General features: G+C 48.3%; 1 long non-coding RNA gene across 1 annotated transcript; it reads left to right on the top strand.

Annotated features, from left to right (window-relative positions):
- Positions 1-1,653: 1,653 nt before the first annotated feature.
- LOC140108410 (uncharacterized) lies at positions 1,654-12,015 on the top strand. The gene is made up of 3 exons (XR_011851058.1): positions 1,654-1,789; positions 1,888-2,029; positions 11,669-12,015. It is a non-coding gene; the product is annotated as an uncharacterized lncRNA (long non-coding RNA).
- Positions 12,016-19,720: the final 7,705 nt, after the last annotated feature.

Genomic DNA, 19,720 nt, shown 5'->3' with positions numbered 1-19,720 from the left:
TAACACTCACACACCCCTCACCACACACTCTCTCACCACACTCACTCCCCTCACAACTCTCTCTCACCCTCTACACTCTCTCTCACCCTCTCTACTCTCTCTCTCTCTCCTCCCTCTCTCTCTCTCTCTCCCCTTCTCTCTCTCTCTCTCTCCCCTCTCTACTCTCTCTCTCCCCTCTCTACTCTCTCTCTCTCTCTCTCCCCTCTCTACTCTCTCTCTCACCCTCTCTACTCTCTCTCTCTCTCTCTCCCTCTCTACTCTCTCTCTCCCCTCTCACTCTCTCTCCCCTCTCTACTCTCTCTCTCTCTCCCTCTCTACTCTCTCTCTCTCTCTCTCTCCCTCTCTCTCTCTCTCTCTCCCCTCTCTACTCTCTCTCTCCCTCTCTCTCTCTCCCCTCTCTACTCTCTCTCTCCATCTCTACTCTCTCTCTCTCCCCTCTCTACTCTCTCTCTCTCCCCTCTCTACTTCTCTCTCTCTCTCTCTTCCTCTCTACTCTCTCTCTCTCCCCTCTCTCTCTCTCTTCTCCCCTCTCCTACTCTCTCTCTCTCCCTCTCTACTCTCTCTCTCTCTCTCTCCCTCTCTACTCTCTCTCTCTCTCTCTTTCCCTCTCTACTCTCTCTCTCTCTCTCTCTCGCTCTCTCCCCTCTCTCTCTCTCTCTCTCGCTCTCTCCCTCTCTACTCTCTCTCTCTCTCTCCCTCTCTACTCTCTCTCTCTCTCTCTCCCCTCTCTACTCTCTCTCTCTCTCTCTCGCTCTCTCCCTCTCTCTCTCTCTCTCTCGCTCTCTCCCTCTCTTCTCTCTCTCTCCCCTCTCTACTCTCTCTCTCTCTCCCCTCTCTACTCTCTCTCTCTCCCTCTCTACTCTCTCTCTCTCCCCTCTCTACTCTCTCTCTCTCTCTCCCTCTCTACTCTCTCTCTCTCTCTCTCTCCCTCTCTACTCTCTCTCTCTCTCTCTCTCGCTCTCTCCCCTCTCTCTCTCTCTCTCTCGCTCTCTCCCCTCTCTACTCTCTCTCTCTCTCTCCCCTCTCTACTCTCTCTCTCTCTCTCTCCCTCTCTACTCTCTCTCTCTCTCTCTCTCGCTCTCTCCCCTCTCTCTCTCTCTCTCTCGCTCTCTCCCTCTCTCTCTCTCTCTCCCCTCTCTACTCTCTCTCTCTCTCCCTCTCTCTCTCTCTCTCTCTCTCTCCCTCTCTACACTCTCTCTCTCTCTCTCTCTCTCTCTCTCTCCCCTCTCTACACTCTCCTCTCTCTCTCTTCTCTCTCCCCTCTCTACACTCTCTCTCTCTCTCTCTCTCTCCCCTCTCTACACTCTCTCTCTCTCTCTCTCTCTCCTCTCTACTCTCTCTCTCTCCCCTCTCTACTCTCTCTGTCTCGCTCTCTCCCCTCTCTACTCTCTCTCTCTCTTCCCTCTCTACTCTCTCTCTCTCTCTCTCCCCCTCTCTACACTCTCTCTCTCTCTCTCTCTCTCTCTCCCCTCTCTACACTCTCTCTCTCTCTCTCTCTCCCCTCTCTACACTCTCTCTCTCTCTCCCCTCTCTACTCTCTCTACTCTCTCTCTCTTTCTCTCTCCCCTCTCTACACTCTCCTCTCTCTCTCTCTCTCTCTCTCCCCTCTCTACACTCTCCTCTCTCTCTCTCTCTCTCTCTCTCTCTCTCTCTCTCTCTCTCTCTGTCTCCTACACTCACCTCTGTCCTTTATCTCCTGACAGATCCGCACAGATCGTGGCTTCCTCTCGGAGTTTCTCCATCAGTGGTTCTGGCTGTATTGCTGGTTCTGGGTGTCGGGGTCTTTCTGGTGAGTCGGTTTTAATATTTTGTGTAGGAAATAATAAATGATAGAAAACTGTGAGGAGACGAGTCATCTACAAGATCTGTCATCTGCTCTGTTATTAGAGGAGGAGAAAGAATAAGACACGGTCCTTAGATGAGGAGAAGAACAGTTATTATCACCCCCCAGAATACAGTCATGCAGGAGAAGATGGCGACCCCCAGGAGCTTCTCCACGGCCGCCCACCCCCAGGAGCCGCTCCCTCAGGTGGGTTATATTCTTTATATGACACAGAGTTACTGTACAGTAGGTCACGCGCGGGGGGGGGGGGGGGGGGGGAGCAGTGGTCACGTGCACGTGATTGCTGAGGTCTCAGATTTCCAACACCTTATAATGTGATGTTTTCTGCACCAACCCCTTTACATATTTCGATGCTGTTGGGGAAACACATTGGGAGATTTATGTCAATTTTATGATTTACATAAAGAAAAGTAAAACAGTTTTTAGTCTCCACCCCCGACTCCAGGGGTCCTCATAGACACATATATTGGGGGCTCAAAATAGGAAAGGAGTGGAACGGCACCGTGTGAAAGGCGGGTGCAGGTCTTCACAAAGGGCCCGACATAGCCCTACAATGTAGGCAACGTTGAGAGTGCATGAGAATGCTTGAGAATGTCTTTTATAGATAAGGCGAAACGTCGCTCTTATGGTGGAATAAATCTTCATGTTTTTTCATCTACTTTGGAGTGCTGCTTCATCTTCCTCATTTTGCCTATATTGGGGGCTCCATACTGTACATTGTGACGTCATTGTAAAATATAAATGTCATTAGAATGACTTTGGCATAGGGGAGACCATATGATTACACGTCTATGATATTGTGTTATTCTGGAAGTATTCGTGTAGGATAAATATTATTCCAGGATAAACAAATATAAATACATGATACTATTCTGTTATTATTATATCAGTAGTAGAATGCAGGTTTATGTATAATATATTGGTGTGCTTTATATTGGGAATCGTAGACATATTGGGGCTCATTTACTAAGGGTCCGAACACCGCATTTTCGTCGGGTTTCCCAACTTTTTTCCGCTTTGCCCTGAATTGCCCCGGGATTTTGGCGCACGTGATCGGATTGTGTCGCATTGGCGCCGACTTGCACGCGACACAAATTGGGAGGCGTGGCCGTCTGAGAACCCGACTGATTAGGACAAACCGCGGAATTTAAAAACCAAATTGTGTCGCAGGATCAGCACTTACATGCACCAGGCAGAAGAAGGTGAACTCCGGCGGACCTCAGCGGGGAAGCGACTCATGCAGGATATCCCGGCAAACCCGAATCCTTGTCTGACAACACACTGCAGGGATCGCGACGGGACTGGTAAGTAAATGTGCCCCAGTGGGGGCATATTTACTTACCCGTCTGTGTCGCGATCCCCGATCCAGACTCTCCAACGATGATGCACTCTGCCGCAATCCGCATAGATCCTGCGCCTGATATCCTGCAGGTGTCGCTTCCCCGCTCAGGTCCCCGGACTTCAACACCTTCTTCCCGATGCATGTAAGTGCATTGTCCGTGTATAATGCGCTGTGCGGGGAGTCACTAAGATTCTGCACCTGATATCCTGCATGTGTCGCTTCCCTGCTCAGGTCCCTTGAGTTCACCTTCTTCTTCCTGGTGCATGTAAGTGCATTGTCCATGTATAATGCGCTGTGCGGGGAGTCACTAAGATCCTGCGCCCGATATCCTGCATGTGTCGCTTCCCCGCTCAGGTCCCCGGAGTTCACCTTCTTCTTCCTGGTGCATGTAAGTGCATTGTCCGTGTATAATGCGCTGTGCGGGGAGTCACTAAGATCCTGCGTCCGATATCCTGCACGTGTCCCTTCCCCGCTCAGGTCCCCGGAGTTCACCTTCTTCTTCCCGGCGCATGTAAGTGCATTGTCCGTGTATAATGCGCTGTGCAGGGAGTCACTAAGATCGTGCGCCCGATATCCTGCATGTGTCGCTTCCCCGCTCAGTCCCCGGAGTTCACCTTCTTCTTCCTGGTGCATGTAAGTGCATTGTCCGTGTATAATGTGCTGTGCAGGGAGTCACTAAGATCCTGCGCCCGATATCCTGCATGTGTCGCTTCCCCGCTCAGTCCCCGGAGTTCACCTTCTTCTTCCCGGCGCATGTAAGTGCATTGTCCGTGTATAATGCGCTGTGCAGGGAGTCACTAAGATCCTGCACCCGATATCCTGCATGTGTCCCTTCCCCGCTCAGGTCCCCGGAGTTCACCTTCTTCTTCCCGGCGCATGTAAGTGCATTGTCCGTGTATAATGCGCTGTGCAGGGAGTCACTAAGATCGTGCGCCCGATATCCTGCATGTGTCGCTTCCCCGCTCAGTCCCCGGAGTTCACCTTCTTCTTCCTGGTGCATGTAAGTGCATTGTCCGTGTATAATGCGCTGTGCAGGGAGTCACTAAGATCCTGCGCCCGATATCCTGCATGTGTCGCTTCCCCGCTCAGGTCCCCGGAGTTCACCTTCTTCTTCCTGGTGCATGTAAGTGCATTGTCCGTGTATAATGTGCTGTGCAGGGAGTCACTAAGATCCTGCGCCCGATATCCTGCATGTGTCGCTTCCCCGCTCAGTCCCCGGAGTTCACCTTCTTCTTCCTGGTGCATGTAAGTGCATTGTCCGTGTATAATGCGCTGTGCAGGGAGTCACTAAGATCCTGCACCCGATATCCTGCATGTGTCGCTTCCCCGCTCAGTCCCCGGAGTTCACCTTCTTCTTCCTGGTGCATGTAAGTGCATTGTCCGTGTATAATGCGCTGTGCAGGGAGTCACTAAGATCCTGCACCCGATATCCTGCATGTGTCGCTTCCCCGCTCAGGTCCCCAGAGTTCACCTTCTTCTTCCTGGTGCATGTAAGTGCATTGTCCGTGTATAATGCGATGTGCGGGGAGTCACTAAGATCGTGCACCTGATATCCTGCATGTGTCACTACCCCGCTCAGGTCCCCGGAGTTCACCTTCTTCTTCCTGGTGCATGTAAGTGCATTGTCCGTGTATAATGTGCTGTGCGGGGAGTCACTAAGATCCTGCGCCCGATATCCTGCATGTGTCGCTTCCCCGCTCAGTCCCCGGAGTTCACCTTCTTCTTCCTGTTGCATGTAAGTGCATTGTCCGTGTATAATGTGCTGTGCAGGGAGTCACTAAGATCCTGCGCCCGATATCCTGCATGTGTCGCTTCCCCGCTCAGTCCCCGGAGTTCACCTTCTTCTTCCTGGTGCATGTAAGTGCATTGTCCGTGTATAATGTGCTGTGCAGGGAGTCACTAAGATCCTGCGCCCGATATCCTGCATGTGTCGCTTCCCCGCTCAGTCCCCGGAGTTCACCTTCTTCTTCCTGGTGCATGTAAGTGCATTGTCCGTGTATAATGCGCTGTGCGGGGAGTCACTAGGATCCTACGCCTGATATCCTGCATGTGTCTCTTCCCCGCTCAGGTCCCCGGAGTTCTCCTTCTTCTTCCTGGTGCATGTAAGTGCATTGTCCGTGTATAATGCGATGTGCGGGGAGTCACTAGGATCCTGCGCCCGATATCCTGCATGTGTCACTTCCCCGCTCAGGTCCCCGGAGTTCACCTTCTTCTTCCTGGTGCATGTAAGTGCATTGTCCGTGTATAATGCGCTGTGCGGGGAGTCACTAAGATCCTGCGTCCGATATCCTGCACGTGTCCCTTCCCCGCTCAGGTCCCCGGAGTTCACCTTCTTCTTCCCGGCGCATGTAAGTGCATTGTCCGTGTATAATGCGCTGTGCGGGGAGTCACTAAGATCCTGCCCCGATATCCTGCATGTGTCGCTTCCCCGCTCAGGTCCCGGAGTTCACCTTCTTCTTCCTGGTGCATGTAAGTGCATTGTCCGTGTATAATGTGCTGTGCAGGGAGTCACTAAGATCCTGCGCCCGATATCCTGCATGTGTCGCTTCCCCGCTCAGTCCCCGGAGTTCACCTTCTTCTTCCCGGTGCATGTAAGTGCATTGTCCGTGTATAATGCGCTGTGCAGGGAGTCACTAAGATCCTGCACCCGATATCCTGCATGTGTCCCTTCCCCGCTCAGGTCCCCGGAGTTCACCTTCTTCTTCCCGGCGCATGTAAGTGCATTGTCCGTGTATAATGCGCTGTGCAGGGAGTCACTAAGATCGTGCGCCCGATATCCTGCATGTGTCGCTTCCCCGCTCAGTCCCCGGAGTTCACCTTCTTCTTCCTGGTGCATGTAAGTGCATTGTCCGTGTATAATGCGCTGTGCAGGGAGTCACTAAGATCCTGCACCCGATATCCTGCATGTGTCCCTTCCCCGCTCAGGTCCCCGGAGTTCACCTTCTTCTTCCCGGCGCATGTAAGTGCATTGTCCGTGTATAATGTGCTGTGCAGGGAGTCACTAAGATCCTGCGCCCGATATCCTGCATGTGTCGCTTCCCCGCTCAGGTCCCCGGAGTTCACCTTCTTCTTCCTGGTGCATGTAAGTGCATTGTCCGTGTATAATGTGCTGTGTGGGGAGTCACTAAGATCCTGCGCCCGATATCCTGCATGTGTCGCTTCCCCGCTCAGGTCCCCGGAGTTCACCTTCTTCTTCCTGGTGCATGTAAGTGCATTGTCCGTGTATAATGTGCTGTGCAGGGAGTCACTAAGATCCTGCGCCCGATATCCTGCATGTGTCGCTTCCCCGCTCAGGTCCCCGGAGTTCACCTTCTTCTTCCTGGTGCATGTAAGTGCATTGTCCGTGTATAATGTGCTGTGCAGGGAGTCACTAAGATCCTGCGCCCGATATCCTGCATGTGTCGCTTCCCCGCTCAGTCCCCGGAGTTCACCTTCTTCTTCCTGGTGCATGTAAGTGCATTGTCCGTGTATAATGCGCTTTGCAGGGAGTCACTAAGATCCTGCACCCGATATCCTGCATGTGTCGCTTCCCCGCTCAGGTCCCCAGAGTTCACCTTCTTCTTCCTGGTGCATGTAAGTGCATTGTCCGTGTATAATGCGCTGTGCGGGGAGTCACTAAGATCGTGCACCTGATATCCTGCATGTGTCACTACCCCGCTCAGGTCCCCGGAGTTCACCTTCTTCTTCCTGGTGCATGTAAGTGCATTGTCCGTGTATAATGTGCTGTGCGGGGAGTCACTAAGATCCTGCGCCCGATATCCTGCATGTGTCGCTTCCCCGCTCAGTCCCCGGAGTTCACCTTCTTCTTCCTGGTGCATGTAAGTGCATTGTCCGTGTATAACGCGCTGTGCAGGGAGTCACTAAGATCCTGCGCCCGATATCCTGCATGTGTCGCTTCCCCGCTCAGTCCCCGGAGTTCACCTTCTTCTTCCTGGTGCATGTAAGTGCATTGTCCGTGTATAATGTGCTGTGCGGGGAGTCACTAAGATCCTGCGCCCGATATCCTGCATGTGTCGCTTCCCCGCTCAGTCCCCGGAGTTCACCTTCTTCTTCCTGGTGCATGTAAGTGCATTGTCCGTGTATAATGCGCTGTGCGGGGAGTCACTAGGATCCTACGCCTGATATCCTGCATGTGTCTCTTCCCCGCTCAGGTCCCCGGAGTTCTCCTTCTTCTTCCTGGTGCATGTAAGTGCATTGTCCGTGTATAATGCGATGTGCGGGGAGTCACTAGGATCCTGCGCCCGATATCCTGCATGTGTCACTTCCCCGCTCAGGTCCCCGGAGTTCACCTTCTTCTTCCTGGTGCATGTAAGTGCATTGTCCGTGTATAATGCGCTGTGCGGGGAGTCACTAAGATCGTGCGCCCGATATCCTGCATGTGTCACTTCCCCGCTCAGGTCCCTGGAGTTCACCTTCTTCTTCCTGGTGCATGTAAGTGCATTGTCCGTGTATAATGCGCTGTGCAGGGAGTCACTAAGATCCTGCGCCCGATATCCTGCATGTGTCACTTCCCCGCTCAGGTCCCCGGAGTTCACCTTCTTCTTCCTGCTGCATGTAAGTGCATTGTCCATGTATAATGCGCTGTGCGGGGAGTCACTAAGATCCTGCGCCCGATATCCTGCATGTGTCGCTTCCCCACTCAGGTCCCCGGAGTTCACCTTCTTCTTCCTGGTGCATGTAAGGGCATTGTCCGTGTATAATGCGATGTGCGGGGAGTCACTAGGATCCTGCGCCCGATATCCTGCATGTGTCACTTCCCCGCTCAGGTCCCCGGAGTTCACCTTCTTCTTCCTGCTGCATGTAAGTGCATTGTCCATGTATAATGCGCTGTGCGGGGAGTCACTAAGATCCTGCCCCCGATATCCTGCATGTGTCGCTTCCCCGCTCAGGTCCCCGAAGTTCACCTTCTTCTTCCTGGTGCATGTAAGTGCATTGTCCGTGTATAATGCGCTGTGCGGGGAGTCACTAGGATCCTGCGCCCGATATCCTGCATGTGTCACTTCCCCGCTCAGGTCCCCGGAGTTCACCTTCTTCTTCCTGGTGCATGTAAGTGCATTGTCCGTGTATAATGCGCTGTGCGGGGAGTCACTAAGATCCTGCGCCCGATATCCTGCATGTGTCGCTTCCCCACTCAGGTCCCCGGAGTTCACCTTCTTCTTCCTGGTGCATGTAAGGGCATTGTCCGTGTATAATGCGATGTGCGGGGAGTCACTAGGATCCTGCGCCCGATATCCTGCATGTGTCACTTCCCCGCTCAGGTCCCCGGAGTTCACCTTCTTCTTCCTGCTGCATGTAAGTGCATTGTCCATGTATAATGCGCTGTGCGGGGAGTCACTAAGATCCTGCGCCCGATATCCTGCATGTGTCGCTTCCCCACTCAGGTCCCCGGAGTTCACCTTCTTCTTCCTGGTGCATGTAAGGGCATTGTCCGTGTATAATGCGCTGTGCAGGGAGTCACTAAGATCGTGCCCCCGATATCCTGCATGTGTCGCTTCCCCGCTCAGGTCCCCGGAGTTCACCTTCTTCTTCCTGGTGCATGTAAGTGCATTGTCCGTGTATAATGCGCTGTGCGGGGAGTCACTAAGATCGTGCACCCGATATCCTGCATGTGTCGCTTCCCCGCTCAGGTCCCCGGAGTTCACCTTCTTCTTCCTGGTGCATGTAAGTGCATTGTCCGTGTATAATGCGATGTGCGGGGAGTCACTAAGATCGTGCACCCGATATCCTGCATGTGTCGCTTCCCCACTCAGGTCCCCGGAGTTCACCTTCTTCTTCCTGGTGCATGTAAGGGCATTGTCCGTGTATAATGCGCTGTGCGGGGAGTCACTAAGATCGTGCACCCGATATCCTGCATGTGTCGCTTCCCCGCTCAGGTCCCCGGAGTTCACCTTCTTCTTCCTGGTGCATGTAAGTGCATTGTCCGTGTATAATGCGATGTGCGGGGAGTCACTAAGATCGTGCACCCGATATCCTGCATGTGTCGCTTCCCCACTCAGGTCCCCGGAGTTCACCTTCTTCTTCCTGGTGCATGTAAGGGCATTGTCCGTGTATAATGCGATGTGCGGGGAGTCACTAAGATCCAGCGCCCGATATCCTGCATGTGTCGCTTCCCCACTCAGGTCCCCGGAGTTCACCTTCTTCTTCCTGGTGCATGTAAGTGCATTGTCCGTGTATAATGCGCTGTGCAGGGAGTCACTAAGATCCTGCGCCCGATATCCTGCATGTGTCGCTTCCCCGCTCAGGTTCACCTTCTGTTCCTCCCAGTGTTGGATGAGACACAAATTTAAATGTCAAATTCCGCTCTCAGTCCGACCCGTCCCTTGAAAAGCTGGCGCGATTGCGCCACAATCCGATAGCGTGCGGCAAAATCCCCGGCATGATCCCCGAAAACTTGTGAAGCCCGGCGTAAATGCGGCCGCGGGACCCTTAGTAAATAAGCCCCAATGAATGATATAGTTGGGGATATTCCATTGTACTTTATAGGTAGACGGTCAGTTGCCTTTGTAACTATTGTCATTTATCTTGGATTTTCATGGCACATTATGGTCTCAGAGTTCCTATGGAGTACAGGCAGTCCCCGGGTTACATACAAGGTTCTGTGGATTTGTTCTTAAGTTTAATTTGTATGTAAGTCGGAACTGTATATTTTATAAGCCCCAACCAAATTTTTTTCGGTCTCTGTGATTTGGATTTTCCAAATGTTTGGTTGTCAGAAGAACCAGGATTAATAATAAAGCTTCATTAGACACCGGTGATAACTGTTACATCTGATGATTGTAGCCTAGGACTAAAGTACAGAAAATTGCCGACATCCAGAGAGTAAACCTTTATAATATCACATCTGTGGGGCTCATTTACTTACCCGGTCCAGTCGCGATCCTGCAGCGCGTTGTCCAATGTGGATTCGAATCTGCCGGGATTCACGAAGGTGGTGCGCCCGATATCCTGCAGGTGTCGCTGCTGCGCTGAGGTCCGCTGGAGTTCACCTTCTTCTTCCCGGTGCATGTGAGAGCTGATCTTGTGACACAAATTCTTTTTTAAATTCTGCGGTTTTTCCGCTGGCCACGCCCCCGATTTCTGTCGCATGAAAGCCGGCGCCGATGCGCCACAATCGATTCCGTGCGACAAAATACCGGGGCAATTCGGTGCAAATCGGAAATATTCGGGAAACCTGACAAAACTGCGGCGTTCGGACCCTTAGTAAATGAGCCCGTATATGTTAATAGTTATGTATATATAAGTTGTTTACATATTTATGAAGTAGAATGAGATCATCTCTGGTCCTCAGATGATATACGGACTAAAGCTATATTCACACTGCCGTTGCCTGCCCGTACCGTACCGTAGCGGGCAACGGCAGTGTACGGGGAGAGGAGGAGGAGGTGAGCGCAGCTCACCCCCGCCCCTCTCCATAGAGATACATGGCGCACTGCGCCGTATTACGGGAAAAGAAAGGACAGGTCCTATCTTTTTCCCGGGTACGGAACGGTACGGTGCCGCACCGTACCTCTCCCGTAGGGTGCTGTGCGCCCATTGCTGTCTATGGGGGACGTATATCGGCCGTATATACGTCCTCCATACGGCAGTGTGAATGTAGCCTAACATGAACCAATAGGAGATTGGGAATATTCACTTGGGAAATGTTAGTTTGTGTATAAAGAGTTACCGTACTAGTGACTAGGGGGGGGGGGACATCATTGGACACAACCATCAGGTCTTTTGTCTCCACACAACAACAATGGGGATCATTTACTAAGGGCCCGATTCGTGTTTTCCCGACTTGTTACCCAAATTTCCCAATTTCCGATTTGCGCCGATTTTCCCTGTATTGCCCCGGGGTTTTGGCGCACGTGATCGGATTTTGGCGCATCGGCGCTGGCATGCACGTGATGGAAATCGGGGGCGTGACCGAACGAAAACCCGACGGATTTGGAGAAACCGCCGTATTAAAAAAAAAAAAATTGTTGCGGGATACGCACTTACCTTCACTAGGAATAGGATTGTGAACCTCGGCGGACTTCAGGGCAGCAGCGCCACCTGCAGGACGTTGGAGGAACTGCCTTAGTGAATCCCGTCCGGACCCGAATCCACCGCAGAGAACGCATCGCTGGATCGCGCATGGACCGGGTAAGTAAATCTGCCCCAAAGACTCTTCACTCTCTCAATCTTTTCTCCACATTATGTTGTAAAACCGTTACTTTACTTTTATGTTTATTTTACTTTTTGTAACTCTATTTTTATTTTTCATCCGAATTGAATATCAAAACTTTATTTTTGTTGAAGTCCAAGTTTTTTTTATTTTTCATCTGGAACGAGGGATCGCTTCTGATTTTTTTTTTTTAAACATTGCTCATCCTCGTGGTTCTTCTCAAATTAAGGAATTGCAAGAAATATCTATTTATATTGATATTTAACAGTCGTGGTTTCTATTTCCTGTGATATTGTCTGACATCACACTGATGACATCACTCTGTCTCCTCTAGATCCTGTGACTGCTGGATCCTGGGAAACCTCCATTGTGAGCGACCTCCCCCCTCCTGGCCTCAGATGATTGGATTTCCTGTATAGATTATTATATTCTGTCTATATTGTTCTGTCTATATTGTTCTGTCTATATTGTTCTGTCTATATTTATATGTACACATTTGTGCGCCACAATTCTGGTGGTTTTGCGCCTAAAACAGTCTAAAATGCCTCGCACCACAGTTATCAAAGCTTTTGATTCATCTTGAATCCCCCAAAACAGAGGTTCGCTTGACGTCTTTTGACTTCAGCAGCGCATTTAAAGGGAACCTGTCACCAGGAGAGCCATTTTTAGCACTCCCCCAGCCCCCACAGAGCATAGTACATACACTGCCAAAGTGTTTTTGTATAAAAAATAGGTTTTACAGAAAAATAGATCTGTTATATTGTACCTTTCATTAGCATCTGCTGTGTGACTAGGCAGTTGCCTATTGGGAGGGGCTGGAAAGGAGCAGTTTCTCCCCACCCTTGGGAAACAGCTACTCCATGTGACCTTTTCAAATATATGAAAACACCCATCACTGAGCTTAGCGACGCCCCCTGCTCCTCTACAGCCAATCCCGAGTGTGGGGAGTTATTCATATATTTGAAAAGGTCACATGTTTCCCAAGGGTGGGTGGAACTGCTCCTTTCCAGCCCCTCCCAGTTGGCAACTGCCTAATCACACAGCAGATGCTAATGAAAGGTACAATATAACATATCTTTTTTTCTGTAAAACCTATTTTTTATACAAAAACACTTTGGCAGTGTATGTGCTATGCTCTGTGGGGGCTGGGGGAGTGCTAAAAATGGCTCTCCTGGTGACAGGTTCCATTTAATACGATCGTTCCGGCACTGCTGGAGTCTAAACTACAGGCTATGCAGATGGAACCGTCCATGATTAAAGGTCAGTTTAGGTGACACATGGTCTGATGAGGTGGTGTGCAGTACGGGGGCCCCCCAGGGTACTGTGTTAGCTCCCTTCTTGTTCATTCTGTACACCTCAGATTTTCGGAAAAATGCTCTGGTCTGTTTTCTTCAGAAATACTCGGATGATTCGGTATTGGTGGGCTGTATCACAGAGGGGGACGACAGTGAATATCAAGAGTCAGTGAATACATTTACTGAATGGTGCAGCTCAAATGGTCTTGTACTAAATGTAAATAAGACGAAAGAATTGGTTATAGATTTTTTTCGAGGAGAAGGGCGCTACACCCAAACCGCTCACTATAGCAGGGACAGAAGTGGAGCAGGTTGGTAGCTATAAATATTTGGGCGTGATCTTAGACATTAAATGAAGCTGGCAGGAGCATATCGAAAAGGTATCCAGACGTGCTAATAGTAATCTATTTTTTTTACGTAGACTGAGGACCTGAGTAAAGTTGCCCCCCCCCCCCCCCCACCTTGTTCAAATCAAACAAAATTGCTGTCAAACGTTTGTGCTGGTTTGTGCAGCAGAAATTTTCGTTTGTGCCGCTATAGTTTTTAAGATTTTAATGAAAGTTTCCAGAGGTCATCAGAGGTCAACCAGCCCCCCCACATTGCCCAAATCAAACAAAACTGGGACCGAACAATTCTGCTACGTTTGTGCTGGTTTGTGCTGCTCAAATTTTTGTTTGTGCTGCTTTTGTTTTGAATATATGAACAAAAAATTAAAGTTCAAAAGGTCAACCAGCCCCCCCACATTAACCGAATCAAACAAAACTGGTGTCAAATGTTAGTGCTACGTTTGTGCTGGTTTGTGCAGCAAAAATTTTCATTTGTGGCGCTATCATTTTTAAGGTATGTTCAGGTGTTTAAGGTGTTTAGGATGAACTGGTAAAAAACAAACTTAGTGACACTTCCCTGGTTTGATCACCAGGGGGAGCTAGCAAACACATTGTACTTTGGAAGAAATGAACTCTAATGACCTCTGCAAAAAAGTATGAATATATTAAAAATGATAGCGGCACAAACGAAATTTTTTGCTGCACAAACCAGCACAAACGTAGCACTAACATTTGACACCAGTTTTGTTTGATTCGGTTAATGTGGGGGGGCTGGTTGACCTTTTGAACTTTAATTTTTCGTTCATATATTCAAAACAAAAGCAGCACAAACAAAAATTTGAGCAGCACAAACCAGCACAAACGTAGCAGAATTGTTCGGTCCCAGTTTTGTTTGATTTGGGCAATGTGTGGGGGGGGTTGACCTCTGATGACCTCTGGAAACTTTCATTAACCCCTTAAGGACGCAGCCATTTTACAGCTTAAGGCTCAGTCCCATTTTTTAGATTCTGACTTGCGTCTCTTTATATGGTTATAACTTTTGAACACTGTTACTTATCAAAGCGATTCTGAGATTGTTTTTTCCCCACATGTTGTACTTCATTTTAGTGGTAAATTTTGGCTGATAAGTTTTGCGTTTATTTACAAAAAAAATGATGAATTTTTGGAAAAATTTGCCATTTTCGAAATTAAAATCACCGCGTTATTATTTACCACCTAAATAAGTTGCTGAATAACATTTCCCATTCGTCTACTTTACATTTTCATAATTTTTGAAATGTCTGGATAATTTATTTTGACGTCACGCGGCTTGCAAATAGAATATCGCTTTTCCGGATTTTCGGAATTGACTATTTTGGGGATAAATACTGTTTGAAATCAAATTTTACATATTTAGCAACAAAACCCCCTATATAACCAACCCATTTACAAATCTGCACCCCTCAAGCTATCAGAAACAGCATTTACAAAGATTGTTAACCCCTTGAGATCTTCATAGTAATTGAATCAAAATGGAGGTGAAATTTAGAATGGTCAAATTTTGTCGGTTATACGTTCATTTAGCCCTAAAATTTACACATTTCCAAAAGATAAAAAGAGAAAACCCACCATACAATTTGTTCTACAATTTCTCCTGAGTGCAGCGACCCCCCACATGTGGCCGTTACTTGTGTTATGGGGGCACAGCGAGGCACAGAAGGGAAGGAGCGCCCTGCAGCTGCCAGGATTTTAGTTTCCTCATTGCCCCCTTTTGAAGGCTATAAAATTTTCGCTTTTCCGTTATTGGGGCCATGTGATGGCATTTTTTTTGCGGGATGAGAGGCTTTTTCCAGTGTTACCATTTTGGGGTTGGTATCACCTATTGTTGAAAATTTAGGAACTTTTTTTGAGGTCATGAGTAGAAAAGCATCAATTCTGTACTGGATTTTTTACTTTTTCTTTTTTTCGTGTTCACCGTATATCCTAATAATCCTGTTATCTTTATTCTATGTGTCGATACGATTACGGGGACCAGACATGAATATATTTTCTTATATTTTACTAAATTTGCCAAATAAAACCCTAATGTGGGGAAAAATCTATAATTTTTGCATTGCCGTCTTCCAAGTGGCAGAACATTGTTACGTTTTTGGCTACAGAGCTGGTTGATGGCTTGTTTTTTGCGGGACATGTTGTACTTTGCAGCAGTATCATTCTGGAGTACATATGTTTTGTTGATCACTTTTTATTGCATTTTTAGTGGGATATAATAGGTAAAAATCATAATTTTTGGCGGGTTTTTTTTTTACGGCGTTCATCATATGGGTTCAATAGTTATTTAGTTTTATTCTATGGATTGTTACGGACGCGGTGATACTATATATGTGGGGTTTGTGTTATGATTTAGACTTTTTTGAGCGTTAAAAGTCTCTTTATATGTTTTGGGGCTTATGGGCATTTTTAGTGATTTATAAAGTAATTTTTTATTGAAAAACATTATTTTGTACATTTTTTACATGATCCACCATGGGATATGAACAAGCAATCATCTGATTGCTTGTTCTTGATAATACTCTGCAATACTAATGTATTGCAGGGTATTATCAGTGCCAGCCTATGCAGATGCATAGGCTGACACTTTGCCTTTAAGATGACGTCACAGACACCATCTTAAAGGCAATGCCTTCAGGCATCTCTGGGGTCCCGATCGGACCCCAGAGGAGCCAAAACAGCGATGGCCCCCCCCCCGAAAACGGTGCGGGGGGGCCGATCGTGGGGTAAAGACCCCAAGAAGGCATGTTAACGGGTTAAACACCCGCGATCGGAGCCCACTCCGACCGCAGGTGTTAGCCGGGGATGTCAGCGGTAGATTACCGCTGCAATCCCGCGGCTAATGATGCCGGTTCGGCTGCTGTACAGCGTTGAACCGGCATCGTCTCTGCGCAGTAGCTGTACTGGGCTGAGCGCTATTCGCGGGACTCAGCGCAGTACAGCTACGACGCAGAGCGGCAAGGGGTTAAAATCTTAGAAACGATAGCGGCACAAACGAAAATTTCTTCTGCACAAACGTAGCGCAAACGTTTGTCACCAATTTTGTTTGATTTGAACAAGGTGGGGGGGGGGGGCAACTTCACTCAGGTAGACTGAGGGCATTTGACATCCCAAGGACTATGATGGTCGGTTTCTATAATACGGTTATGGTGAGTGCATTTGCATTTGCCCTAGTGGCTTGGGGCAACTGTATCTCTAGTAGGGATTGTCAGAGGATGGATAAGATAATTAAGAAAGCCTCCTGGATAGTGGCCTCGCCCTTTGATAGATGGGAGGAGCTAGTAAGGTGTGGGATACTCAGGAAAGTGGATATAACAGTGACCACCCCATGCCTGGCGCGCTGCAGGCACAGATCAGTGGCTTTAGTTCCCGTTTTATTCTTATGCGATGCCGGTCGGAGAGATTCAAGAAGACGTTTATACCGGCCGCTCTCGAGCTGTCACATACAGCGATCAGGGGTAGAATATGTAAGGATCATACTGTACAACTCCAAGAAAGGGAGGGTGCTATTTAATTACTTTTTAATAATTCATTTAACAAGGTTTTTTTTATATATATATATATGTGTGATGTCTCTGTCAAATTGATGTATTGCGGATGTGGCACTTTTTAAGCTCCCGTTTGAAATAATAAAGTATTATTTATTATTATTATTATTATTATTATTATTATTATTATTTTAGACCATATTTTGGCAGCTTTCCGACTTGTCCAACTAAGGGGCGTGGCCTTGGGGGGAATGGGCGTGACCTTGCAGGAATGGGGCGTGGCTTATGGGAAATCGTCCCAATAATTCTGGCGCACAGTTTAGACCAACTAAACGTAGGTCTAAAGTTGGAACCGACAGGCTTATCCTTGTGAATGCAAATAAATTAATAAATGTAATTAGTTTATATGACCACATGTGCTAGCTGTCTCACATTGACCTCTGATGAGAATAGACATTGTACAACTCTTTGAATGACAGCTGTAGCTGGACTCTGCAAGACTCATCCCCCACAGCTTTATGTAAAGGACATATATGGCATCAAGGGGCTCATTTACTTACCCGGTGCATTCGCGATCCCGCGGCGAGTTCTCCGACGTGGATTCGGGTCTTCTGGGATTCACTAAGGTCGTGTGCCTGAGTTCACCTTCTTCTTCCCAGTGCATGTGAGTGCTGATCTTGTGACACATTTCCTTTTTTAAATTCCGCTGTTTTTCCCAATCTGTCGGGTTATCCGATGACCACGCACCCCCCCCCCCCAATTTCCGTTGCATACAAGCCGGCGCCGATGCACCACAATCCAATCGTGTGCGGCAAAATCCCGGGGAAATTCAGCGCAAATTGGAAAAATTCTGGAAACCCGACGGAAATGCGCGATTCGGACCCTTAGTAAATGTGCCCCAGTGTGTTCTCTTATGTCATCAGTCACATGTCTATGTAGATTGTGAGGGGCAGTCCCAGGATTTCATTATAAATTATAACGTTTATTTGAATGCTCAGGGAGGGGGGGGGGGGTGAAGGAATGAGATAGAGCACTAAACAACGTGTGTCTCTGTCTTCTCCCCCCCCCCCCAATAAGGGGGACTCTGTTCTCTCTGTCTGTCTCAGTCTCACACCCACAGATATCTACTCTTGGCCATTGCAAAGACCTCCTGCACCAGAATTCATCATGACCGTGATAAATGTGGCGCAGCAAAGGCGAGTGTTTTCCAGCTAGAAACTGGCGGAACCTGAGACACATTGTTACATCCCCCCATTGGTTCTCTCATTGGGGCACATTTACTTACCCGGTCCATTCGCGATCCAGCGGCGCGTTCTCTGCAGTGGATTCGGGTCCGGCCGGGATTCATTAAGGTAGTTCCTCCGACGTCCACCAGGTGGCACTGCTGCGCTGAAGAGCATCGGAATGCACTGAAGTTAACCTTCCTATTCCTGGTGAAGGTAAGTGCAAGCTCCGCAACACTTTTTTTTTTCCTTAAATGCGGCGGTTTTTCCGAATCTGCCGGGTTTTTGTTCGGCCACGTCCGATTTCCGTTGCGTGCATGCCGGTGCTGATGCGCCACAACCCGATCGTGTGCGCCAAAATCCCGGGGCAATACAGGGAAAATCGGCGCAAATTGGAAATATTCGGGGAACACATCGGGGAAAACGCGAATCGGGCCCTTAGTAAATGACCCCCAATGTGTCTGGATCTTTTCTGTCACATTGTAGTTGTGTCTCCTCATCAGATTCTTCATATCCTCATGGATCCGCAAACGGGTCAGAACACAACCTGCTGCCGAGCCTAATTTAGCGAACTCCGTGCAGCGCTGTAATCTGTGTGCGCTATATTAGTAAAGGAATTATTATTATTATTTATTATTACATCATCTCTATCTTTTAGAATAAGAATCGGACGCTCACTGTTTGATCAGTACTGGGGGGGGGGCGCAGTTACTATTGCAGGTAATTGGGGTATTAGAGGGGATGTGGGTTACTAATGGGGTGCTCCCTGGATAAGTTATTGTAGCAGATGTCTCCTTTTTGTAGTGAATAGGGTAGAACTAGAAGAATCTATCCGGAGAAGGGCAGGGAGACGATGGACAGGGCTGTATTTTCCGCTAGGCACCATGGACACAGAGCACCGGGCGGCTCATAAGGGCAGGGGTGGGATAAGTGACGACACAACACCTTTGGGAATAGTATGTGAGGAGTGGCTGCTGCAGTGCCAGGCTGGTGACCCCCATGTGCACCTCCACTTATTGAGGAAGTAACAAAAACCCACATGCTTGTGCTCTGCTCAATAGGGGGTCAGTGACGAGATTAGGAGGTAGCACATCTTTTTCATATTAGATTCATTGGGGGTGTAAGGGGGGAAATTGATGGGGGTACCTTAATTATAATGTTTGTTAGCAGTTTGGGGGGTTGGGGCGGCAGGTGTTATGTAAGACTTGTTTCCACGGTGAACAAGAAGAGGAACAATCCAATCCAGTATGGGACCATCTATAGATGGGAAAGCTGCAGGCTGCTATTATTGGGCTGAGACCAGCTTAATAATCCCCAGTCCCTGGTTCTCCATTGAATCCTTGGTGATTTTGGTTGCTGGGGTAATTTTTCAAATGTTCTAAAATAAAAAAAACTCCCTAAACCACGCAGGTTATTAATTTTATTAAAAATTCCAGGTCAACAAGTAGTTCTACACGAATCTGAAACACAAAAAAGGAAAACCAAGGCTTCATAAAATCATATCATTCTCACCTACACCAAGCAGGAAATGTCGGTGGGGGAACATAAAATTTGCCAGTTTGGGGCCCCAAAATTCCCTTTCCTGTCTTTTTCATGTCCATTTTTCACTCCCCACCTTCAAAAATCCATAACTTTTTTATTTTTACACGTAAAGAGCTGTGTGACGGCTTGTTTTCTGCGTAACAAATTGCACTTCATAGTGATGGTATTTAATATTCCATGCCGTGTACTGGGAAGCAGGAAAAAAATTCCAAATGCAGTGAAAATAGTGAAAAAAACGCATTTACGATGTTTTCTTGTGGGCTTGGATATTACGGATTTCACTGAGCGCCACAAATGACGCGTCTACTTTATTCTTTGGGTCGGTACGGTCACGGGGATACCAAATTTGTATAAGTTTTATAATGTTTTCATACATTTACAAAAATTAAAACCTCCTGTACAAAAATTATTTTTTTTGATTTTGCCATCTTCGGGTGCTAATAACTTTTTTTATACTTTGTTGTACGGAGCTGTGGGGGGTG

This window comes from Engystomops pustulosus, unplaced genomic scaffold (assembly GCF_040894005.1).
Source record: "Engystomops pustulosus unplaced genomic scaffold, aEngPut4.maternal MAT_SCAFFOLD_127, whole genome shotgun sequence".
NCBI lineage: Eukaryota > Metazoa > Chordata > Amphibia > Anura > Leptodactylidae > Engystomops > Engystomops pustulosus.
The sequence above is the reverse complement of the archived record's forward strand: the minus strand, read 5'-3'. Positions and strand labels throughout refer to the sequence as shown.